The sequence below is a fragment of the Panthera onca genome, chromosome C2, assembly GCF_046562875.1.
Source record: "Panthera onca isolate mPanOnc1 chromosome C2, mPanOnc1 haplotype 2, whole genome shotgun sequence".
NCBI classification, from domain to species: domain Eukaryota; kingdom Metazoa; phylum Chordata; class Mammalia; order Carnivora; family Felidae; genus Panthera; species Panthera onca.
In genome coordinates, this window is record NC_138347.1 from 663,229 (window position 1) to 674,991 (window position 11,763).

At 47.2% G+C, this 11,763-nt stretch overlaps 1 protein-coding gene across 2 annotated transcripts in view; it reads right to left on the minus strand.

Moving 5' to 3' along the window:
- The window catches only part of COL6A2 (collagen type VI alpha 2 chain), a 32,779-nt gene extending 21,616 nt beyond the window's left edge, over positions 1-11,163 (minus strand). For both annotated transcript variants that reach the window (XM_060640636.3, XM_060640638.3), the window contains exon 1: positions 11,047-11,163. The gene's annotated coding sequence lies outside the window, so the exon portion shown is untranslated. The remainder of the gene's footprint in view (positions 1-11,046) is intronic.
- Positions 11,164-11,763: the final 600 nt, after the last annotated feature.

Consider the following 11,763-nt stretch of genomic DNA (forward strand, 5'->3'; position numbering starts at 1 on the left):
GATGGAAAATTAGTGTAACAAATTAGACACTTAGTTAAAGAAGCTAAGGGCAAAAGTAAATTAACAAAATGAATCTCAAGAAAATAAGAGAAAGAAAATAATAAGAAATAAACCAATTGATTACAAAACAACAGTAGAACTATAAATACACCTAAGAGCTGGTTCTTTGGAAAAGCCAATAAAGTAGAAAAATTTAATCAAAAATAAAAACGATGAGGCACGAATATAGTAATACAAGAATTTAGGAATGAGTAAAATAATGTAGTGATGGATGAAGAAGGTTTTGAAGGAGCATACCACGTGCAGCTCTAAGCTAACAGTATGAAAGACCATGCTCTGGAAGAGTCTGAGGAGAGGTGCGGAACCGATGGGACTCCGCCCCAGAAGGGGATGCGCCCCAGGGTTCTGGCCCACATGGATTTGGGTCTTCAAGGACAAATGCTTCTGGGCCTGTTCCAAAACATAAAAAGATAAGCTTTTCAATTCATTTTTAAACTTGGAAAAGCCAGAGGCCAAAAATTGATCAAGGAAGTCCCTAAAGGAACTCTATAGGCAAATCTCACTTTTAAACACAGTTGCAAAAATCCTAACAGAGACTAGACAATAAAGTCCAGTAGCATGTTAAGGACGACTATACCAAAGCTAGACGAAGTTAGTTTAGAAATACGATGATGCGACACTACAAAGCATATTAACGTGAAGCACGTTAATATAAAAAGAAAATCATGTAACTGCCTTAAGGAGCCCAGAAACATCCATTTCTGACTAAAAAAAAAAAAAAAAAAAGGCAAACTTCATAAGAAATTTAGGAGTTGAATTCACATTACAAAGCATATAAATTTAAAATCAACAAACAATATCGTATTTTATACAAAAACTAAGATAGGCGTCCTTATCTTTGTAGGGCACAGATTCCTTCCAGAATCTGGACCATTCCACGTGACACAAAGGCACAGATGCCCATGTACAGAAATCACACCTTTCATGAACTCAGGGGGTCCATCCATAGACCTGACCCCAGATTAAAAATGCCTGCACTCAGGGGTGCCTGGGGGCGCTCAGTCGGTTGAGTGTCCAACTTCAGTTCAGGTCAGGATCTCGTGGTTCGTGAGTTCGAGCCCCACGTCGGGCTCTGTGCTGACAGCTTGGAGCCTGGAGCCTGCTTCGGATTCTGTGTCTCCCTGTCTCTCTGCCCCTACCCCACTAGTTCTCTCTGTCTCTCAAAAATAAATAAACATTAAAACAACAACAAGAACAACAACAACAAAAACCTCCTGCGCTCAAACAATGCCCACAGACAAACAGACAAGACAAAAACCTCTCTGGTTTTCAGTGTTGTGTTGGAAGCCAATGCAATAGGACCATAAGAAGAAATAAAGTATAAATCTTGGAAAGGGAAGAGATGGAAAGTGCCCTCACTAAAGACGGGACTGTCCACCCAGAAAACCCAATAAAATCAATTGTAAAAAGTTTATGGGAAGGCAGGGGAGGTTCAGTGAGGCAGTTATAAGAAAAATATATACGAAAAGCTGTCAATTTTCTTCTGTCAGCGACAACTAATGAGGAAATCCAATGGAAAAAGCACTATTTACATTAGCAAGAAAAGCAATGTAAATCTAAGGAGTGAACTTCAGAATCTAAGAATGTGCAGGACTCATTAAACAAACTCAAAAAAAATTTCTAAGGAACACACAGGAGAGACAAACCTTGTTTCTGGATGAGAAACACAGTATTTAAGAATATCAGTTCTTTCTTTTTTTATTTTTTAAATTATTATTATTATTTTTTAAATTTTTTTTTAACGTTTATTTATTTTTGAGACAGAGAGAGACAGAGCATGAACAGGGGAGGGTCACAGAGACGGGGAGACACAGAATCTGAAACAGGCTCCAGGCTCTGAGCTGTCGGCACAGAGCCCGACGCGGGGCTCGAACCCTCGGACCGTGAGATCGTGACCTGAGCCGAAATCGGACACTTAACCGACCGAGCCACCCAGGCGCCCCTTCAATTATTTCTTTAAATATAATGTATTGTTAAGTGGGCTAACATACAGTGTGTACAGTGCGCTCTTGGGTTTGGGGGTAGATCCCGGTGCTTCTTCACTTACATACAACCCGGCGCTCATCCCAAACAGCGCCCTCCTCAGTGCCCATCACCCATTTTCCCCTCTCCCCTGCACCCCCATCAACCCCCAGTTTGTGCTCTGTATTTAAGAGTCTCTAATGGTTTAAGAATATCAGTTATTTCCAACCGGATCTACACCTGAATGTAATTTTGACTAGAATCTCCAGGAAACATTTTTGCTTCGTGCCTGCCGACACGTTGACAAAAAGAACCCGAGGCGGAAAGAATAAAGGTTGGCTGAGAGCAACAAAAGACACAGGGTAACGAGGAGAGTTGTGCTATCAAGGGCTCGTGCCACAATAAGACCGCAGCGATCCGGCACTTATGGTTTGGTGGTGGACTGCGCCAACAGGCCGCCCGGCAAGCAACGGGCCACGCCGCACAGAACTGGGCTGAGACTGGCCCTTCCGCGCAGCGACGGGGTCCTGGGCCAGGGCTCCCCGACGTGATGAGAAACGGGCGTAGTCTCGCCTGGACCCAGATAAATCCCAGAGGTGAGTGCGAAACAGACTAAGAAGTCTTTGGGGAAAACATGGAAGGAATGAGATGACGAGGGAATAATATCTCCTACGATCGCCGTGCACCAGACACCACGCTACCTCTCCTCACGCAACACTCACGACCGCCCTCGGGCACTGGTACCCTGACGGTCCCCGCCTCCCAGGGAGGAGACGGAGACCAAGTGGAGGCAACTCGTCCAGGACGCTCAGCCAAGAGCTGAGGTCCAAAGCCAGGCGGCACGGCTCGGGGTCCACCCTCTTGGTAACTGGACTCCCGCAGGGGACCTTCCTCACAGCACAAATGTGAGCAGCCCTGGGACAGACCAAGAGCCAGACAACAGTCTTTCCAAGATTCCATATTTTTCTGAAGTTTACTTACTTATGTATGTATTTATTTATTTAGAGTGAAGGAACACATGTCAGTGGTCGGGGGGGAGAGAGAGAGAGAGAGATTGAGAGAGAGAGAGAGAGAGAGAGAGAGAGAGAATCCCAAGCAGGCTCCATGCTGACAGCATGGAGCCCAATGAGGGGCTCGATCCTGCAAATCATGAGATCATGACCTGAGCCCAAACCAAGAGTCAGATGTGTAACCGACTGAGTCACCCAGGTGCCCCAAGATTTCATATTTTTAAGGTTTAAAAATTTTGATGGCCTGCTATTAGGTGTGCAATGTTTATAACTATTACAGTTTCTTGCTCTATTGAAATTTTTATTAACATATAATGTCTTTTGTCTCTTGTAACTGTTTTTGACTTAAAGTCCATTTTACCAGACATTAGTACAGCCACCCTGCTCTCTTTTGGTTCCGAATTGCATGGAATAACTTTTCCATCCTTTCACTTTTTTTTTTTTAATGGTTATTTATTTTTGAGACAGTGAGGGTGAGAGGGGGAGGGGCAGACAGAGAGGGAGACAGAGGATCTGAAGCTGGGTCTGCGCTGACAGCACAGAGCCCAATGCGGGGCTCAAACTCACGAACTGTGAGATCATGGCCTGAACCAAAGTCGGACGCTTAACCAACTGAGCCACCCAGGAGCCTCCTCCATCCTTTGACTTTTAACCTACTTGTGTCCCTGGATGTAATGTGAGTCTCTTGTACACAGCTGACCCTTGAAAAGTACGAGGGTCAGGGACGCCGACCCCCCGCTCCCCACACTGTGTAAAACTTTCGACGCCCCCCAGACTTAACTGCTAATAGCCTACTGTTGGCTGGAAGCCTTATTGATAATAGAGAGTTGATTAACACCGTGTATGTTATACGCATTACAGATTCTAATGCTACAGTAAGCTAGAGAAAAAAATGTTAAAAAAATCATATGGAAGAGAAAATACATTTACAGTACCGTAGTGCAGAAAATCTACACGTAAGTAGGCCTGCACAGTTCAAACTCAGGTTCAAGGGTTGGCTGCAGTTGGATCGTGTTTGTTTATAATCCATTCTGCCAGTCTCTGTCTTTTGATTGGAGAATGTAATCTGTTTACAATTAATGTAACTACTGATAAGGAGAGACCCACTTCCGTCCTTTTGCTATTTGTTTTCCATATACCTTATATAGCTTTTGGTTTCTCATTTTCTGCATTATGACTTTTTCTGTGTTTAGTTGATTTTTGTAGTGAAACATTTACATTCTTTCCTCATTTCTCTTCGTGTATATTCTTTAGGTATGTATGGTTACCAGGGGGATTACATTTAACGTCCTAAAGTTACAACATGCTAATTTGAATTTATATCAGCTTTACGTCAGTATTATACAAAACCTCTGCTCCTTTACAAGCTCTACCCCTATCGCTTTCAGTTACTGATGTCAAAAAACTACGTTTTTATACATTGTGTGTTCAAAACATAACAAAATATTATTTTTAATGCGTTAGTTTAAGTTATGTAGAAAGCAAAATGTGGAATTACCGTTGTTACTATAACATTAGCTTTTATAATTGCTCATGTGTTTATCTTCACTGAGATCTTTATTTCTCCATCTGGCTTCAAGTTACTGTCTAGAGTCCTTCCATTTCACCCTGGAGGACTCCCTTGGGTGTTTCTTGAAGGTCAGGTCTAGTAGTAACAAATTCCCTCAGCTTCTGTTTATCTGAGAATGTTTTAATTTTCCACTCACTTTTGGAGGACAGTTTTGCTAGATATAGAATTTTTGGGTGACAGGTTTTTTTTCTTTTAGCATTTTGAATATCATCAGCCCACTGCCTCTGGTCTCCCAAGTTTCTGATGAGAAATCTGTGGGTAATCTTATTGAGGACACGTGGATATCATGAGTCACGTCTCCTGCTTATTTCAAAAATTTCTTTGTCTTGGTTTTCTGATAATTTGATGACAATGAGTCTCAGTGTGAGTCTCTTTGAATTTATCCTACCTGGAGTTCATGGAGCTTCTTGGATTTTATATTCATGTCTTTATCAAACTTGGAAGTTTTGAGCCATTATTTCTTCAAATACGTTTCTTGCCTGCTTCTCTCTCTCCTCTCCTTCTGGGACTCCCACACTGTGTATGCTGGTCCTTTAGGCTCTGTTCACTTTTCTTTAATCTTTTTTCTTTCTGTTCCTCAGACTCAATAGTTTGCACTGTCCTATCTCCAACTTCCCTGGCTCTTTCTTCTGTCTGCTCAAGTCTGCCTTTGAATTCTTCTAGGGAAGTTTTCATTTTAGTTATTGTACTTTTCAGCTCCTTTATTTCTTTTTGAATTCTATATAAATATCTCTTTATTGGTACTTCCTTTTTTTTCAGACATTGTTTTCTTGATTTCTTTCATGCTTTCCTCTAGTTTTTTTGAGCGTTTTTAAGATGATTGTGTTCAGGTCTGCCTAGTAGATCCACCATCAGGTCTTTTTCAGGATTAGTTTCTGTTGGTATATGGTTTTTTTTTCCCCTTTGAACAGGCCATACTTTCCTGTTTCTTTGTATGATTTGTGATTTTTTTTTTGTTGAAAACTGGAATTTGAATCTAATGATGTGATATGTCTGGAAATCAGATTCTCCTTCCCCAGGGCTTGCTGTTTGTTTGGTTTTGATTGTTATAGGCCATCTCCGTGCCAAGGATCAGCCTGAAGTGTAAGTAAGAGGCATTCTCAGGTGTTTCCTGACCACACACCTTCCCTGAACATGTTCACTGCCCACCTAATTCCCCTCTATATGCAGCTGCATTCTAATGCCCTACTCTTCAGTGTCTGGCTCCCCCAAAAAGAAAGAGAAAAGTGAATAGGGAAAAAAAAAGTGGCAATACTTTAAATCCCCTGTAAGTAAATTCGGCCAGAGAAGGAAGGGATGGGGACTTGCAATGATGGGAGGAAAGGAAACAACAATGGCAGCCTCAATGGTTTAAGAAGAAGATATCACAGAAAGTAGCTTCTCTGTACACCAACAAATTGGATAGCCTTGGGGAAATGGACAAATTCCTAGAAACACAAAACCTACAAACCATGAAGAAACAGAAATTCCGAACAGATCTATAACTAGTAACGACATTGAATAAGGAACTGAAAATCTCCTGACAAAGAAAAGCCCTGAACCTGATGGCTTCGCTGGTGAATTCCACCAAACATTAAAGAAGAACTAACACCAGCACTTCTTAAACTTTTCAAAAAAAGTTGAAGAGGAGGGAATATTCCCTTACTCATTCTATGACATCAGCATTATGCTGATGCCAAAGTCAGACAAAGATACTACAAGAAAAGAAAATACAGACCAGTAATCCTATTGAACATGGACACAAAAATCCTCCACAAAGTATTACCAAACAGAATTCAATAGGATAGTAAAAGGATTAAATACCATGAGCAAGTGGGATTCATTCCTGCAATGCAAGTATAGTTCAACATCTGAAAATTGACCAGTGTAATATAACCCACATGATATCTCAATGCAGAAAAATCTTTTGATAAAATTTAATATCCTTTCATGATAGGAACACCCTAAAACTAGGAATAGAAAGAACCCATCTCAATATAACAAAAGCCATATATGAAAATTGACTTGGATATACATGTTCATGGATTGGAAGACAATATCAAGTTGAGTGGTATTGGTGTCAATACCACTCAAAGTGATTTATAAATTTAATTCAATCTCTATCAAAATCCAAATGATGATTTTTGCAGAAATAGAAAAAAACATTCTAAATCCATAAGAAATCTCAAGGGACCCTGAATAACATAAACAATCTTAAAAGAGAAGACCAAAGCTGGAGGACTCACGCTTCCTCGTTTCAAAACTTACTACAAAGCTATAGTAACGAAAACAGTGTGGTACTGGCATAAAGACAGACATGTAGACCTGTGGAATAGAGTCCAGGAGTAATCCTTGCATATATATTCAAGTACTTTTCAACAAAGATGTCATGACCATTCAGTGGGGTTAAAGAGAGTTCTTTTCAACAAACGGTGCTGGTGCAGTGAAAAATGAGTATCCACAAGCAAAAGAATGAAGTTGGACCCTTACCTAACACCAGACACAAAAATTAACTCAAAGTGGATCCATGATCTACATATAGGACCTAAATCTATAAAACTTAGAAGAAACTTGGGGCAAAACCTCACAACATTGCAGTTGGCAATGATTTCTTGGCTGGGACACCAAAAGCATAAGCCACTTAAGAAAAAATAGACAAACTGAATTTCCTGAAAAATAAAACATTTTGTGTATGAAAAGATACTATCCACAGAGTCAAAAGGCAACCCTACAGAATGGGAAAAAGTCTTTGCAAATTGTACATGTGGTAAGGGATTAAAGTCCCGAATAGATAGAGAACTTCTAAAACTCAACAACAAAAAAACCAAACAACTTGACTCAAAAATGGATGAAGGACTTGAATAGAAATTTCTCCAAAGAAGATATACAAATGGCCAATGAGCACATGAGAAGATGCTCAACGTCATGAATTATTAGAGAAGCACATACCAAAATTGTAAGGATATCACCTCATACTCATTACGATGGCTAAGATTTAAAAAACCCCAGGAAATAACACATGTTGGAGGATGTGGAGAAATTGGAATTATTGGCTGGAATGTAAAACAGTAGAGCCTCTGCGGACAACGGTACGGTGGTTCCTCAAAAAAAAAAAAAAAAAAAAAAAAAAAAAAGATAAAATGACAATATGATCCAGCAATTCCATTTCTGGCTATATACCCACCCCCCAAATCAAAAGCCGGGTCTCAAAGAGATATTTGTACACCCATCTTCATCGGTCACGTGAGTGATTACTCCCAATAGCTAAAACATGAAAACAACCCAAGTGCCCACTTGCATCCACTTGAATGGATAACCACAGTGCAAGCACAGAATATAGTGCAGTATATTCACACAGTGCAGTATTATTCAGCCTTAAAGAGAAAGGAAATTCTGTCACCTGCCACAACATGGATGAACCTTGAGGATATAGTATGTTCCGTGAAATACGCCAGTGACAAGAAAACAAATACTGTAAGATTTCAATTACATGAGGGACTTAGAATATTGAAAAAATCATAGACAGAAAGTAGAATGGTGGCTGCCAGGGACTGGGGACGGGAAAGGGGAGTTAGTGTTTAATGGTACAGAGTTTCAGTTTTTCGAGAGGAAAGGAATTTCAGAGACGGATGGAGGTGATCATGTACCTAATACCACTGAGCTCTACACTTAAAAATGGTTACGACAATAAGCTTTATGTTATGTGTATTTTACCATAGGTTTTAAAAACTGGGGGGAAAAGTTCTTACAAATTAGTAAAACTGAGCACCCATTAGGAACACGGGGAAACCACAACCAGGCAAATGGTCAGTAATCAAAAGCTGTCGAAGGCACAGAAATCAAGGCCCTGTAGACAGACCAACAGTGCGCCGCTCCTCACCCACGAAACCGGCATGTGAGAAAACCAAAACAAACCAAACAGCAATCCTGCCCGTTGTGGAGAATGCCAGTGTCCTTCCCCACTTTTCTGGTGCGTATCTGACGGGAAGCCTGAAAGCCTTGACACTTGTCAGAGCTTTTGACCCAGAGCCACTCTCCCAGCAGCAGGGGCCCCTCACCACTGGATCCCCACCTCCACCTGCTTATTACAGCGGCTGCAATGGGCCACCACGAGGCTCACACACTGTGTGGCGTGGAGCGTTGACATGTTTTAGGTCACCCGGGAGGGTGTGTGTACCGTCTGTGGAGAATGTCGCTTTATGACATGGCCCAATGCCAGCCCTTACCCCTTGGGTGGGGGTTGGGCTCCCCCAGGTGCTGCTCAATGAGTAGCATCCCATGATCCTTGCTTCTTTGCAGGTGCAGCCCACACCAGGGTCCCCCCCTTCACTTCGCACAGATGTGTGAAAGAAGCCAGAGAAGGGACTGATCCACTGAAATGTGGAAAGAATCAAACTATTTGTGGTTTTCTTAATCATAAGAACTAAGTTCTTCCAGCATCACAAAGCATTCTGTAGGTGCAAACGTGGTCTTTCCACACTCTGCACCCGGAGACCCTTGGCAGCCCTGGCAGTGAAGAGGGCAGGTACTATTAAGCCCAGCCTGGTCCTACAGATGAGAAGATGCTGGCTGGAGAGGAGGGTGGGCCGGCCCACAGCCGCTGCCGAGGCCCCAGCTCCTTCTCCTCGGCACTGGCCGTCCCTCCTCTGACCTGGCCCATCCCAGGGTGCTCATCTGAAGGCCCCCCTGCTGCCCACAGCTCCCGGAAACACAGAGCCACCCTTCTGGCCAGTGACGCCGAGTCCGCTGCGTGCCATATGCACTGGCCGGGGCCGGGGCCCGGGCTGCGCCCAACCTGGTGGCCCAGTGGCAGGAGCCCTACCTACTCTGTCCCTGCACGGTGCCTTCCCTAACCACTGTGCCCAACGACGGCCCCCACCCTGCTGCGGACCTTGTCAGCCTCCCGGGTTTCTTTCATTAGCACATGGTGGCAGCGTCACGGTGGCCAGCAGGGCCCAGCGGCGCATCGATTCCTGAGTCCTGCCAATGGGTCACACCTGGGACCCTTGTGCCCACCCCCTCCAGCCTGGCCTGGGAGACTCCAGGTCACATATGCCTGGGGCTCCTGCCTCCGCTCCCCCCACCCCACTCTCCTGCCTCTGAATAACGTCAGGAAGGCAGACAGCGCCCCTCCTCAGAGCCCCAAAGGCCTGTCCTGCCTCCTGGCCTGGTGAGATGAGGCTGGGAATATATCCCAAAAGGCTTTTTTGTTGTTGTTAAACAAATATAAGATTATCCCCGGGCCAGAACTCCTTTATTGCAAGAAAAAACCCGCGAATCTGTGGATCTCCAGCTTCCTTCTTCTTGGGCATTAATCTAAAAATGAGGTTCCTTTTCTTGGGGACAGCTGGGTAGACAGAAGGTATGGGTGCTGGAGCTGGTGATTTTCTCCCTGGGTATGGGGGGGGGGTGGTGATATGCCCTGTGGGCACACCTGAGGCACCACGCCCTGCTGGTTTTTGTGTTGTTAGTATCAGAGACCTCTCAGTTGATCCCCCCCACCCCTACCCTAAAGCCTTGCTCTAAGGGTGCTGGGACCCCAGGGCCCTATTAAACTGGATGAGGAGTCCTGGGAGGGTGTGGGGTCTGGCCCAGCAAGGGGGCCGTCACAGGAGCCATCAGCCCGGACTCCTACTTCTGCAGCCCCCTGCTTAGTCTCACCCGGCAGACTTTGGTGGGCAGCGGGGCTGGAGAATGCGGGTGGGTCACCTCCAGCCTCAGAGGAATGGGGGGGCAGGCTAGGCTCTTGCTGATTCTAGAGTGAGGGTGGGGGGGTGACCTGTCCTCTCCACTAGGGTATCAGGGACCCTTTGTCACCTGAAGAGTGCCTGGGGGGCCCTGGAGAGCTCATTCTGGACCTGGCAGCTCCTTCCAGAAGGAGGAACAGGCTCTCCCTCTTGAGCCCAGAGGAGAGGGACCAGCCCCGCTGGAGACCCGGTGCGCGTTCCAAGTCAGAGGGGCTGGTCTTCCCGTGGGGGTGACTTGGGCTCCTCAGCCCTCTGAATGTGATCTCTAGGCCAGAGATAAAACCAAACTCCCAGGAAGCAGCCAGGGGTCCGCCTGCACACGCTGAGCCCCTGGGGGCTATTTGGTGAGGAGGTGACCGCGAGGTCTCCCCCGCTGTCCCAGCAGCCAAGCCGGGAAGCCGCAGGGTCTTAGCACCAAGCCCGGAAATGGAGGAATCCCTCCCAAACCCCTCAGCTCTGCCCCAGAAGGTGCCAAAGAGGGGGCGGCCAGACGAGTCCCTCCCCCGGTCCCCACCGCGTCCTAAGCAGCGGGCGTGGGGAGCTCGGAGGGAGGGCAAGTAGCTGGAACGGGGGCCGCCAGGCCTGCGCGCCCCCGGCCCCCCGGCCCCCCGCGAGGAGCTCGCTCGCCACCGGGGAGGCCAGCCGGCCGGCGGGTCCCAAGGCTCCCGCGCGCGGCCGCGGCTCCAGGCGGGTCCCGGGCCGGCCGAGCGGCGCTTACCTGACCCCGGAGCGCGCGGGGCGCCCTCGCCGGACACGTCTCGAGGAGCTCCGGGTGCTGGCGGCCGCGACGCGGGCTCCGAGCGGGCAAGAGGGAGGGGTCCGCGGCGGGGGCCGCCCACTTTATACGCCTCCCGCCGCCCGCCAGGGCCGCGCCCCGACGCCCCGACAGCGCGGACAGCGGGAGGCGCTGCGGCCCCGCGGATGGCGGGGGACCAGGGGTGGGAAGTGAGGGCCCTGGGGTGGGGGCATGTAGGGTCGGAGGGGTGGACTGGGGGGCGGGAAGTGAAGAGGGCGCGGTGGGGAGGAAGGGACAGGGGTGCAGTGTGGCGGGGGGGACGGATGGGGGCCGGGAGGACGGAGGGTTGGAGGGGGACACGGGGGGAGGGGGGGCACTGCTGGAAACGGGGTGTGGCCGGGGCGGGGGCGCTGCCACCTCTCCTTGAACTGGTCTGAAGCCTCTGCCCCAGCGGTCCTCACAGCCCTCCGCGCCGCCCAGTCCACACCCGTCCACACCTGGACCGCACTGAGGCAGCTGCTTGGACATCACGCCCGGCCTGGCTGCCTGCTGCCGCTGCCAGATTTCCAGGCCGAGCTGACCTGGGAGATGGGGAGCGGCGCCCTGCACCTGGAGTGGTGGGAGGCGCCGGGGACTCGCCCCTGGACGGCGCCAAGGGGTCCCCATTCTCCGTGTCCCCCTCGCTCAGGCTTAGCCTGA